Source organism: Macrobrachium nipponense, chromosome 16, assembly GCF_015104395.2.
Source record: "Macrobrachium nipponense isolate FS-2020 chromosome 16, ASM1510439v2, whole genome shotgun sequence".
NCBI classification, from domain to species: Eukaryota; Metazoa; Arthropoda; class Malacostraca; order Decapoda; family Palaemonidae; genus Macrobrachium; species Macrobrachium nipponense.
The window spans coordinates 51,343,492-51,357,610 of record NC_087209.1 but is presented as its reverse complement, the minus strand read 5'-3'; the positions used below and the strand labels follow the sequence as shown (position 1 = coordinate 51,357,610).

Below are 14,119 nucleotides of genomic sequence, written 5' to 3'. Positions count from 1 at the left end.
CATTATGTTATATACAACAAATTTATAACAATTAGGCATTGTTTTTACTGAATTAAAAGTGAACAAGAAGCATTCTTTGGAGATACATAATAATTTATTGGTTAGGCCAGCCATCTTTAAAGATGGCCACCAAAATGCTATTAAGCTGGGCTTCTGCAATGTCCATCACATATTTTCATACAACCCATATACCAAGCTTACTGAAAAACATAGTGGTTATTAGTCCCCCAATATGGTAGTCAAATCTTGCCTGGCTCATGGACTATCAGTCAAATTTCCTTTACTACCTTACCTGCACGAATTACTCAAACGCACAAAGAAAATAACCCTGTGCGGCCTATTATCAGTACTGTTGGCGCAATTTCATATAAACTTTATAAAAATATCACTAAGATCTTGTCCCCGTTACTTGGAACTATCTAAGATTCTCATATATATAATTCTCTATATTTAGTTGATAAATCAAACAAAATTACTCTTTGGCCCACTGATAGATTCGTTAGTTTTGATGTATGTTCTCTTTTCATTAAAGGCCCTATAGACTCTATTTTAGAATATCTTAGTAATGAACTAACTCAGCATGAATTACCTCTACCTGTAAGTCACATTATTTCGCTCACTAGGTTGTGCATTTGTGATTGTAAGCTTATATTCAATGGTGAATTTTGTCAAAAAACATTTGGCATGGCACTCCTCTCAAACTTGTACATGGAATTCTTTGAAAAACGCTATTTACCTAATATCATTTATATTCCTGTAAACTGGTATAGATATGTTGATGATATTTTTGCTGTTTTGCCTGCTGGTATTAAATTAAATAACCAGGTACCATCGATTAAGTTTGCTCTAGAATCGGAATAAGACAATTGCCTCCTTTCTTAGATGTTTTGATACATATACAGAACCATTTAAATGTAAATTCAGTATTTATAGGAAACGAATCAACAACTTAACTCATGTTCATTTCTATTCAGGCCACCATCTCAACATCAAAATATCATTTTTTTTTCTCCCATGTTTTTATGAGCATTGCCCATTGTCAGTCCCCAATATTTGGATCAAGAAATTGAATACATAGGAAAAATAGGGAAAGATTTATGTAATCCTTCACATATATTAGATATTTGCTATAATAAAGCCCACAAAAAGTTTTATAGTGTAACACGGAGAAAGAAACTTCTAAGAACATTCTCGGTTTGCCTTATTTTAACGGATTTGAAAGTATTAAATCATTGTTAAAATCCTTTAAGGTCAACATTGTTTTTTCCTATAACAACACACTAAAAGGAATGTTAATAAAAAATGGCCCCAGGGAAAGCAACAAAATAATATATAAAATTCCATGTATGGACTGCCCCTCCTTTTATCTTGGACAATCGAGCAAGGAAGGGCTTAGAAGTAAGAATCAAACAGCATAAATATTCTGTCCAAACCGGGCAAACATCTAATGCAATATTCATTCATTTAAGTGAAAACAACCACCGGATAAATTGGATTGGTAGTTCAATAATTGCAAGATCAAAAGATGTCTCATCACGAAATCTTTTAGAATCTGCCATTATACAACTTACTTCCCATTGTAATTTTAATATTAGTCGTGGCCTGTTTCATTTAGACCCTTGTATTTGTAACATGTTTAAGAATGACCTCAAAGATACAATCACAGACTTAAATACAAATTAGTTGCCTCATAGATATTTTCTTTGTATATGTATGTTTAATATATTTTGTGAATAAGTTTTTATTTACCAAAGGTTTGAATGTGGTCAGTTGCCGCCCTGTATTATCCATTAATTGTCTTGTCACTGTGTCTGCGCAGTTGTACTTAATCTTTTTGTAAACCTCTTAAATTGTACCATGTTTATGCTTGTTTGGGAAGGTTACTCATTCTCCAGATGTGTTGGATTCTAGGTACTAATCTATTTATCATCCCTATCTGTCACTTATACGACCCTTCCTTGTCATCTCAGTTTCTCATGTATGTCAGTCAGTCTGCTAAGTAAAGGACTAAGTCGAAAGATCTTGTAGCTACTCCAGTGTTTATCTTTCTTTTGTGGCTTATACCATATATATGTATATATATATATATATATATATATATATATATATATATATATACGCATTGTTGTTGTTCCTTGAAACTAGGGTTATTCCAAAGTAAAGCTAAGACAACTATCACTGCTGCATTCATTCTTCAATCGCTGAATCATGGATGAAGCCACTGTGCGTAAAATTTTCACACCGGCAGGCACTTTTCACATCTGAACAGAGTGTCCGTGAGAAGAGTGTCACATGCCTTGTACATTGTCCTGTCATCCTCCTCTTTCTTGCATTCACTCTCGTTTTATGGATTTTAAAGTCCTGTCATTCCAATACCACGATATTGAACTTCTTTAGACTCGGGACACCACTGAATTTCGAAATTTAAGGTTCGAGAGGTTTGAAACAATTTCTCGAGCCCGGAAAACTGAAGTTACGATTTCTATGCAGTTATATATTCGGCCCCTTCACTGACCAATAACTGAAATTTAACTCTATATCTGTGGCATAGTTCTGACTCGATCGTACATTTAAATGCGAATTGCGAATTTTGCAGATAGTGCTTGAGTTAGGGAACGCGTTCAAAAGTCCTGGAAAAATATTTTAATCCAGGTAAAATCTAGACCTGATGTTAGTTAAAGTTCAGTGATGAATAGTTACTCAAGATCAGTATGTAGCTGAAGAATAGGAATTTATCAAAAGTCACGAACTTTGTAATGGGCAGCCAATACAGCTTAATAATATTTTTAGCGTATTCTCGAAATCAGATTTTCCGTGTATGGCTTTTCTAGATGCTTCCGTCTTAAAGAAGCGGCGAAAATTCAACATCCAACCCTTGAGTCACGTTATTCCTTGAACGTTTTGAGTCTTCGCTTGGTTCTTCTTGGGAGTCAAGAGTAATGTTGGCATGACAAGAATGTTGATGTCAAGAATGGGAATGATGGTTCAAATTGAAATTACGTGCAAGTAGCTTTCATTTCAGTTATCATAGGATAATCGAGTCCATTCTCGAGGAAAAACTCAAAACGTAGACTAAGGCGTCAAACTGCTTCTCAAGAAGAAAATCATGATTTCTTTACTTCTTTTCACCTGAAGGTACTATATCTTTAGACCCTGGAAAAGTTGAAAATTAATAAAGAAACATTTCTTGTGCCTTTTGTTACATAAACTTAGCGAGAAGGCTTGTGGTTTAAGTATCACTTCTTAACGTTATGCTCAAAATGGTATTTCAGTTCCGAAGAAAAACTTTTGTTATATATATATACAAAAACTAAAATAGTTGCTTAAGTGTGACATTCTTAATTTTTCGTGACATTTAGAAAAGATGTATTTTATGTAGTATTTAAAAAAGTTTTAAAAGACAAACCTCGGTTTTATTTTGCCGAGATAAATTTTTCCAAACGTTATTGATATTAACCAGCTTAAATAAGCATACTAGAGGTCTTGGTGTTAACACATGTGCTCTTAGAATTGAAACTCCATTATAGGTTTTCAGAATTTAAATGTATTGATAGTGAATGAAGTGAAATACTCTCATTAAAATATGAGTCACTGCCTGTCCCCAAAGATAGCCGCTACAGTTACCGTGGGAAATCCGGTAAGATCAGCGCTGTTGCCCCAACTTTTATTTTGATTTATTCTGTTGGTATGTCTGGTTGTTCAAGTTAATCTTTTAGTTTTAGTCGTGTATAATTTAGGTACCAAAGGTCTCGTTTGGGAAGATACAGTTTACAATTTTTTCCCCATTGAGGTCTGTCGCATGTTCTGTACCAATTACCAAAAGTATTTGTGATGGCTCGTGTTACACCTTGTTATTTGCCTCGGGGAACAACAAAAATGTTGAGAGGAAATTTAAATTTTTTCAAGAGAGTTTCACGGTTAACATCCCATTTACTAGTTGTTTTTTTTTTTTTTTCATCATCAGCAATCTTTCGGATATATGTTGTTTCCAGTTACTGTATCAATGTTTTATTAGTATTTTTTTTTTTTATCATCAGCAATCTTTCGGATATATGTTTTTAGTTACTGCATCAATGTTTTCCTAGATTGGCTTGAATAAAAGGGAAAATGAGATTCTTAGAGAATACCCACCAATAGCTATTGATCCAAAGCCCAACCTGGGATTTGTTTATTGAAGAGTATTGGGGTGAAGTTTTGAATTTGTGCCCCTTGGGTGTGTCATGTCTCCTGATCATAATTGGTTGGAGGTAAAATGAATACACAGAGGAAAACTTGGTTTGAAACTATGAAATCGCAGTCTATAATAGTACTAATATCCCCACAAGCTTAGAACCTTTAGTTTTTCTTCCCGGTAACTGCCGTCGAGAAATCTTTCCAAGTAGTTTTTACTGCAGCCTTCTTTTAAGGATTTTGTTTTCCCTCCTGAAAGGTCAGAATCTAGATATGAAGGGATCTCTAGAGAACGTTAACATGAATCTCTCCTTTCACGTGTTGTCGTAGGGTAATGACATGAAGACGGTTGAATTTTCTTCTGTTGCAAGTCAGGTACGTGTGATAGTTTATTAGGGCCCAGCTTTACTTATTTTCATTAACCTCTCATGGAAAGTCGTCAGCACGATGAACTTGAATGAAATGGGGCATGCGAAGGAAAAATCCTGTTTTCTGCCGACTGATAAAAAAAAAAAATTGATGATTTGGGAAAAATCCAGGAAACATTCTCATCTGGCGGTAGATGGGAAGAAGTAAATTGGAATGAATCTGTTAGTCAGGTATTTAGTGCGATATATACGATGCAATGTCAAAGAGGTCGTTCTGGTTGAAATTAAGTCAAGTGTTGCACACACACACCTCTCTCTCTCTCTCTCTCTCTCTCTCACTGTGAATGAACAGTAAAACCTGCTCCTAGATATAAATGAGCTCATGATGTCTCCTCGGATGGACTACCAAATCTTTGAGACATCCTAATCCTTGTAACTCTCCTTTAAATCTTCAGCTTGAAATTCTTATGGACAGTTGGCAGACTATAAACACAAAAGGCTTCAAAAGGAAATCGTCCTGTAGAGAGAGAAAAGTTAAAGGGAAAGATAATAAGAAAATAAATATGAGAGATTAGAAAATAAAAGCGATACACCTGAAATCAGATGTCAGCAAAAAGCTGGGATGAATTTGCTCTTTCAAACTTCTGGAGACCAGAAAACTTCACAACTGCACTAGGCAGACTGTTCCACATTTTAATTTTAGCAAAATAAAATCCCTAGTTAACTGCGTAGTCTTAACCTTGTATTGCCTAGTATTGCGAACAAAAACAGATAGGCCCCGTAGGCAGGTATTGCCATCAGTGCACCTCATGCGGGTCACAGTAGCCATTACTTAAGGTTTTTTGCAGCGTCCCTTCGGCCCCTAGCTGCAACCCCTTTCGTTCCTTTTACTGTACCTCCTCTCTTATTCTCTTTCTTCCATCTTACTTTATACCCTCTCCTAACAAGAGATATATAGTGAAACTGCGAAGTTTTACTCATGTTACACATTCAAAACCTTTTACTGTCAATTTCCATTTCAGCGCTGAATGACCCCTTAGGTCCCAGTGCTTGGCCTTTGGCCTAAATTTTATATTCAATCCAATTAAGAGTTGGAAAAATAGACTTAACTAAAGACATGATTTTCCAAGAGACTGAGGGCAGTCCTCCGAACAAGGAAGAGGAAAAGAGAAAAAACACTTAAATATGATAACTTCAGAACGAAACATTCGAAAGCATCTTTGCAAGAGACCAGATTTTGAGACAGGAACAATATAACTAAATTCTGAAAAGTCAGTTTCTTAGGAGGGTCATTGACATAAAAACTGTACCAATTATATGTAAATAAAAAATCAAAGTGAAAGTGTTCTAGATCGAGTATTATATCTAGAGTTTTTGAAGGGTTAGCTTCCTGCCTCAAAGCCTGCCTACTCATGAATACCTGCCAGACCTATATTCAGGGGATTCTGCAACCACAAACCTAAGGCACAGAGAGGGAACAACAGCTAGAAGAGTGGCATTCTCTGTTGACACTTATTTCTCCAGACCTGCCACTTGTCACCAGTATAGATAATACATAGCAAAGGTCCAAGAACTGTCTTAAGGAACACTTTTAATGACATAACCAGAGCTACGATACTGGTCATTAACACTGACCATTTGGGTTCTGCCAATTAGAAAATTCTTTCAGATCTACCAATTCCCAATAATCTTAGCTGGTAGATAAGTCATTTATGATCCACGTGGTCAATGGCTGGATTGAAATCTAAACCGTCCAAGAGTGCCTCTGCACCCTCATCAAGAGTACTCAGTAAGACAATGAATGTTGACGAGAGTGCATCACATGTTCCAAGGCCTTTATGAAACCCAAACTGAAATGCAAATGCTGGTAGCAGGTTACTGACTTTAACAAACCTGCAAAATATTTTTGAGAGCAACTTATCAAAAACTTGGATAATAAGTATGCTTAACATCACAGATGAAATTGTACACGCTAAATGTTCAGTTGCTGCGTCTTCGAAGCTCAAATGAATTTAGGAACTTGTAAAAGATTAAACCTCAGACCGAGAGAAAATAATATCCATCATTTGTTTAAAAATGCTAAATCCTGTAAGGTGGTTACGTGTGGTTGAACTCTTAAACTTTACAGATTTGATAGAATCTTACGAATGTTCTACCACGTTGGGCCAAAGACATTACCTCCTTGAGGTCGTTTGTTTTTAGATTTATATAATGACGGGGTGTTTTTTTTTTGTAGCAATCATTGTTCTCTTTTTTCTTTAAACCATTATTTTCAAGACAATAGAAGCACAGTAGACATAACTAATTTCTTCTGCATCGCTTGGGATTCGAACCTGACATCTCTTGCTATTGAGGTGATCAAATTACTGGTTATATCACAAGGTTCAATTTAGCTCTTCGAAACGATGGATAGTTCAAGTAATCTGGCAGCATGTGTATACTGTCTTCACAAGTTAATGTCGAGTGAAATGGTGAATATTTTACATTCTTTGTGAAGTGATCAGTTATATACACAACATCTTAGTCAACTATATGGGGACTTCTTTTGTAACAAGTTATTGGGAGTGAGATGAGTGTATTATGAACTGATATCTCATGAAAAACACAACAACCGAAAGGTGAAGAATTTGACTCATATTTTGCTCAAACAGTAATAAGTTACTTCACTGTCCGTTGTCAATGAGAGCCAACGTTCGATAGTGTTTTACCTCATTCATCATTTCTTTTAGACTTAATATTAGTATTGACTTTTGTGTCAAGTGTGAAAAGATTCCACTGACAGATTTTAATACATTGTATTGAACAAAGTTTAGTTCACAAATTGGCGCTTTCATTCGAGCATAACTAGCTGACCATTATGATAAACATAAGAAATCACTGAAGAGAACTACATGAATAGTGTAGCAGTTACTGAATTCAGTGTCCCATTTTTCATGTTCAAATGACCGACTTCCGTGTGTTCCTTTTCGAATTCCAATCATTGTTTTCATTATTGTATAGTGTTCTTGCTTTATGTATTAGTTTATAATGATGAGAATATATGGTCAGCAGCTCTTATGCTACAACATGGCCCATTTGGTTGCCAGATGAGTCAGAGTTTTACTAAGGTGTGCCATTCAGTCTATAGCTGGATTTTCAGATATTTCCTAGACCCGCGTGTATTATATCTATTTTAATAATGTCAGAATATTGTATTGTAATGATTGATTTTATCCTACTCGATGGCGATCCCTTAGATCAGTATTTTTCTGTTCACCAGTATTGTTAATATACTTTCATTTATTCTGGTAAAACTTCTAATTTGCTATATGATATGAAATGAAATGGTTAATTAGTTCCTTACTGTAAATTTTCGTATAAACCTCTTTCGCACACAGGTAAAGTATTACATCACTTTACCTTTGAATTTATCGTCCATATAAGGTAAGCTATCGTATCACTTACAGACAAGTGTAAGTGACAATGCTTGAACGGTCTTGGTATCACTATACTTAAAAGTAATTCTAGTATTTTAACTTCCAAAAGAGTGTCTTTATCTGTAGCCAAATGAGGCTTCAAGTTCAACATATCGCTGGGTACATTAAAACTTACTGATGACTTTGCACTTCTGACCTGTTTTTAAGCAAGGAGACCTGTCACAAAGTCCGCTTGCATAATTTCTGTTCAAGATAGTCTCAGGTGGTGTGACACCCTTTCCTGAATTTCTTACGTATAGCTCGCGTGACGACCCCCAGACACTTTTTAATGTAGAAAAACACACTATAACATGAAAGTTTTCTTTATGATGTCATGAAGTGAAGAAGATGTTCAAAATTTCTCGATAAAATTCAAATTTCTCGATAAAAGAAAAGTGGTATCCTCCCACCCATGACTCTCACTCCCCTCCCCGTATCATCTTAGATGTGTTTCAGAAAAATGGTGAAGTGACAAACTTTTTTTGCTTTAGATATATTTTGCTTCTTAATATTCTCAATAAAGCAGAAAATGGTTGTCCAGTATAGGTATTTATTTAAAGAATTCAGAATAGCTAGAGAAATGTTATAGTGTACTGTTATTAGAATAGGTAGTAAACTATGTATGACGCGATAAAAGTCTTTTGTCAAATTTATTTTTTGCTGTTTGTAAAAACATTTCTTCAAAAATTATAATCTTTATTTTGTCTGCTGTAGTGGAGCAAAATAATCAAATACCTCGTCAAATTCCGTTTGAATATAGTTTTTATGATGATTTTTGTAATCGGTTTTAAATTCCACATATTTCCCACTTAGCCTTGGATTCCTTGTCACAATGAAGTACGTAGATATCTACGACTTCGCCATATCACAAATGTGATTGACGTGACATTCTTTTTATGAACAAATGACAACATTCCAATTTTATTTGCTATTTCGGATATAACTTGAAGGCAGACTTTTTTTATGATTGAGAAGCCTCGTTATAGGTCCTCCAAAAGAAACCCGTGGTTGGAATTCATGTCAATTTGTAGACGACTTACGGCCCAAGAAGATTCTTTTGAGAAGGTGTTATGGCCTGTCCACACTAGTGGGCATACCCGTCGGGCACTTCCAGCTGTTTAAATTTTCTCTAGCTTCAAGCAGTGTTATCAGACAATCGCATCGTTCTGACTCCATATTTGCTCGGTTAGTACTGTAGTGGAACGAGTTTTGGGAACAGTGTTTGCCCGTCGGGTAGTGCCCGCTAGTGTGGACAGAGCTTAGACTATTGCATGGTGATAGTCAGATATTCATGTAAAATTTAAGTTTATTCAGCAATGAATAATGGCTTTAGGCTAAAGCAGACAGAAGAAAGGTCTCTAAACCCCTTTAAACTGGCACAGAAAAGATTGTGAACATTTTGATTTCTAAGATTGTGAACATTTTGATTTCTAAATCAGTTCATCTGTCAACGCAATCCATGTTACTTTAAAGGTAAACATAAAACTTTTTATATAAGATCATGGAAATTATTCCGTAAAATTACTACTGGCACATTTTTTCCTATGAACCTCTTGTTTTGATTACCGACTGCAGAGACTGAAGACTACTGTAACATTTCCCAGCGGCAACAGTATGGTAAGGTAGCAGTATTCAGACTTTCTAGTTTTGATTGACAGACTTAGAACAACAACTTCGCCTATTGTTTGACTTTCGTTTAAGAATTGCGCTGTATGTTGTGCAATATAACTTCATACTGAGAAGTAACAACTTGCTCGCAAAGGAAATCATTGTAGGTTACAACATTCTTCTATAGAAGATGACGCCTGACCTGACGTCATTGAGTGCTTTATACATCATACTATTTCAAGTTTGACATACATTCTAGGTCATTACTTTCACCGTAATTGTGGCTCATGATTACCAGACTCTCATTATTATTATTATTATTATTATTATTATTATTATTATTATTATTAGTGTTGCTGTTGTTATGGTGGCAGTGATGTTTTTCTTTTTGTGTTCATATTTTGATACATATATCTTTTTTTCAGGTACAGTGCCTGTAGTTCGTGATGTTTTGAAGACTCCGGAGAAAGGTATTATGTTCGTTGTAATGGGAGCAGGACATTAACACATTATGTGATGGATTGAAAGCAGGTCATTATGCGTGGAAATTAGTAATGGGGAGAGTCGTTTAATATGTCTGGAAAATGAAAACGTTTTATGAATGCCCACTTGTCTCTGTCCAGGTTAATAGCTCATTAAAGCTGTGACAGTTTGGAGAGGGTCCAAAGTTAGCTACTGGTGCAGGAAGAAGAGTGAAAAATTAAGAGAACACCCTTCAGTTATATTACTAAGGAAACAAACCGATGCAGTGTGACCTGAGTAAATATTTTGTTACATTAAATCATGATCATTTCCGTCAAATCTAAAGAAGTTTTAACGCCAAAAGCTCTGAAGAAACGGTTCATCTTTTATATTGGTTGCTTTGACACCGGGGATGACATCACATCGATATATTTTTCTTTTTCATTTTTAAAATCATATTCTTAATATATTTCTTTCATTGAATTGAATGCCCGTGGGAAAGGCTTGTTCTTTAGGGAAAACTTACGCTTTGAAAATATACATGAATAAACAGTCATAGCTATTTGAAATGTACTAAATTTTTGGGATTAAGGATTATTTTATGTTAATTTCTACTGTAATTCACGAGAGAGAGAGAGAGAGAGAGAGAGAGAGAGAGAGAGAGAGAGAGAGAGAGAGAGCGCACTGTTCATTCTTGTTGATTGGACGTCTGACACTTTTTATTGGCATCAGCCTTTTTTGCCTCAAAGGAATTAGCTGGAATTTCATCTAAATGTCTACTTGATGATTTTGCCAGAGGCAAGGGAGGCGTGGATTGTAATAATGACGGTATACAATTGGCCTTTGTGAAGCAATACATTAGCCTGATGATCTATGTGGAGAATTCCCAGTGAATCAGAAACTTCGTTTTTGTTTTATAAATAGAAAGCTGAAGCAGAAGCTTGCTGTATTGTCTAGCGCTACGATATCATTCATGCTTAATGATCCAGTTGTATTTCTTGAAAGGGACAAATATAAACACTAGATATTTATTATAGTCAAGTAACACTAATTGCAAGCGAAAATGTTTAAGAACAATGTATTTTAAATCCGCCAAAGTCTCTGTCTCAAAATGTTCAGTTAAATATGGGTATCGACTCAATTTTGGGAGCACGAGGGAAAGAAGCAAGGAATAGTGGATTAGAGCCTGATGTGTCAGTACCGAAGATTCAATCACCTTGCAATTGAATGTTCTTATATATATATATATATATATTATATATATATATATATATATATATATATATATATATATATATAAAGGATTTTTTTTTTGCCACGAAAGTACTCGGCTAACTCGTTTTTCATTTTTTTTCCTTCGTGGTAAAAAAAACCTTTATTTATACATAGCATCACGTTTTATATACTTCGTGATCAAAGTTATTCTTATATATATAATATATATATATATATATATAATATATATGTTGTGTGTGTGTGTGTGTGTGTGTGTGTATGTGTGTGTGTATAGTAATAATAATAATAATGTGTGTGTGATATATATATTACACACACACATATATGTATATACTATATATATATATATATATATATATATATATATATATATATATATATATATATATATAATAAAATTGCCAGTGGGAATCGAATCCGATGAAAGATAAAAAGGTCAGAGGTATTGAGGTGGCCTGTTTACATATCTGATACGAGGTGTAAAAACTGTGTTAGGGTTAGAAATGTGGCAAAACAAATAAGTGGTGAGAAGATGAGTGAAGGTGAAAGGTTGGTCAGTCATGAGATGGTTCTCGACGACCGGTTGGTTGAAAGAGTCAGTAATTCAAAGTGATGACTAAATTATTTATTTATTTGTCATATAGATTCAATGAAATAATGCTGCGTGGCACTTTGTGATAAATAAAGGAATGCATAACTATATCTGTTGCTTTGGGAATATGTATCATAAATACTTTGTTCGTTATTCAAGCCATTTGTTTCACAGTTCAAGACGACGGATCATAATGTAGTAACCATGTTTTTCATTCTCGTGATTAAACAATAATGAGTTAGACAGGAGAAATATGTGCTACGACCCTCTGTCTGTCAAAACTTCAGACACTCGAGTTTTCAACTGGTTTCTGTGTTCTACGTTTCCCGGATGTTGTGCACTTCACTTTAGCAGCGTTTGTGTGATAAGTTGTTTACAAGACTGCAGAGTTCCGCATTGCTGCTTCGTCTCCATTGAGTTGGTAATTTGTTTTGGTTGTGAAAAACTTTTCTTCATATCCGGCAGGATTGGGCACTGCATATAGCGCGCGCACACAGACAAACACACACACACTATATATATATATATATATATATATATATATATATATATATATATATATATATCTATCTATATATATATATATAGATATATATATAGATATATATACTATATTAATATATATAATATATATATATATATTATATACATACATACATATATACATATACATACAGTAGATGCATGTATGTATAGATGTATTGTGTGCGTGTTCGTGAGTATTTGTTTATGTAGTTATATGTTAGTTTTACATGTGCATATATGTATGAAGGGAATGAATTTACTCTCGTAAGGAAACTCTGTAAATATTCTGACAGATGGTGGTCACTTCTTTTAACGAAAAGTTTTATCCCCAGCATAGTCGTGGTGAACTACCCCCCCCCCCCCCCCCCCCCCCCCCCCCCCCCCCCCTCTCTCTCTCTCTCTCTCTCTCTCTCTCTCTCTCTCTCTCAAAAGATTGGGAACTTGCGCTGGTATAACGGAGCATGTATGCATAAGTATTTACACACGCTATGTACGCGGTCACCTCATGTCGATTGACTTGTGTTTACTGTTGAATGCAGAAATATTATTGATCTATAAACGTTAAATAAAAGTTCTACAACATCAGTAAAGTGGGATTGATTGATTGATTGTGTATTATATGGCGTCACAACATCTGGGTAATTGACACCGAAATAAATTAAATATAAAAAAAAAAATTAAATTTTTGATAAATTTCATATAAAAATCTATAAATATATTATATAAAAATTTTGTTCATATATAAAAGTTCTTACATAGACAATCTATGTATAATTTAAATTTGGTTAAGGAGGCCCGCCTCCCTCATAAAAAATATATAACTGCTCTATATTACAATCCTTTCCAAGAATTGTAGCTAGGATAAAATTGACCTACTCTGTCACGACCCCAAGACAGGAACCTATGTCTAGTAAAGTGGGTGAAAGATGATGAAAGATGATGAACAGTTAATGATAAGAAAGATTGACAATGCTGAAAACGTTGTAACCTGCAAACAACGGTCATGCCCCAGTGGGGAAACGTGTTTTTATTCAGTGTATATACCTACTCTGTGGCTGGTACTTGGGTTAATTAGGCAACACTTATGTTTTAAGACAGCACTACGCACTTTTTTCAAATTTTAAAGTTCTAGTCATGATTAAAATGTAAAATAAAAAAATTATAGAAATTATTATGGTAAAAACAAAAGGAATTAGTCACTCACAAGTATGAGCTGTGTGAAATTCATGACAGGGCCTAGTTCTTCTGCTTGTCTCCTCAGGTCTTATAACAAGTCAAGTCCATCAGCGCCAAAGGGGAAAATCACACCCGCTGGAAGGTTGGATGGCATCCAGAATACCTGCCGTGAAGTTGTGCTTTGTATAACTGTTACCGATTACATTACATATATGGGATAACACGTACTTTTATGTTTCAGTAGGGAGCTGTGGCTCCAAACTTACGTTTGGCATGTTACGTAATATTCTACTTCCAATATTTTACTATGTTCATCGTGTCATTCTTGTAGACATACATACATATATACTTACATATGTATATATAAATGTGTGTATTAATGTGTATATATATCTCACTCACATCGGGATCGACCCCTGTCTCTCAAATGAAAGAGCAGGCGCTACCAATAAGTTAATCAGAAATTTATTTAGGTGAAACACATGCTCGTGTGTTCATTAGCTCTCTCTCTCTCTCTCTCTCTCTCT

General features: G+C 34.8%; 1 protein-coding gene across 11 annotated transcripts in view; it reads left to right on the top strand.

Annotated features, from left to right (window-relative positions):
* The window catches only part of LOC135195686 (transmembrane protein 268-like), a 779,026-nt gene that overhangs the window by 529,943 nt on the left and 234,964 nt on the right, over positions 1–14,119 (top strand). The window contains exon 2 of one of the 11 annotated variants that reach the window (XM_064222078.1): positions 10,033–10,071. The exons of the other annotated variants lie outside the window; for them this stretch is intronic. The gene's annotated coding sequence lies outside the window, so the exon portion shown is untranslated. The remainder of the gene's footprint in view (positions 1–10,032; positions 10,072–14,119) is intronic. 11 annotated transcript variants of the gene reach the window in all.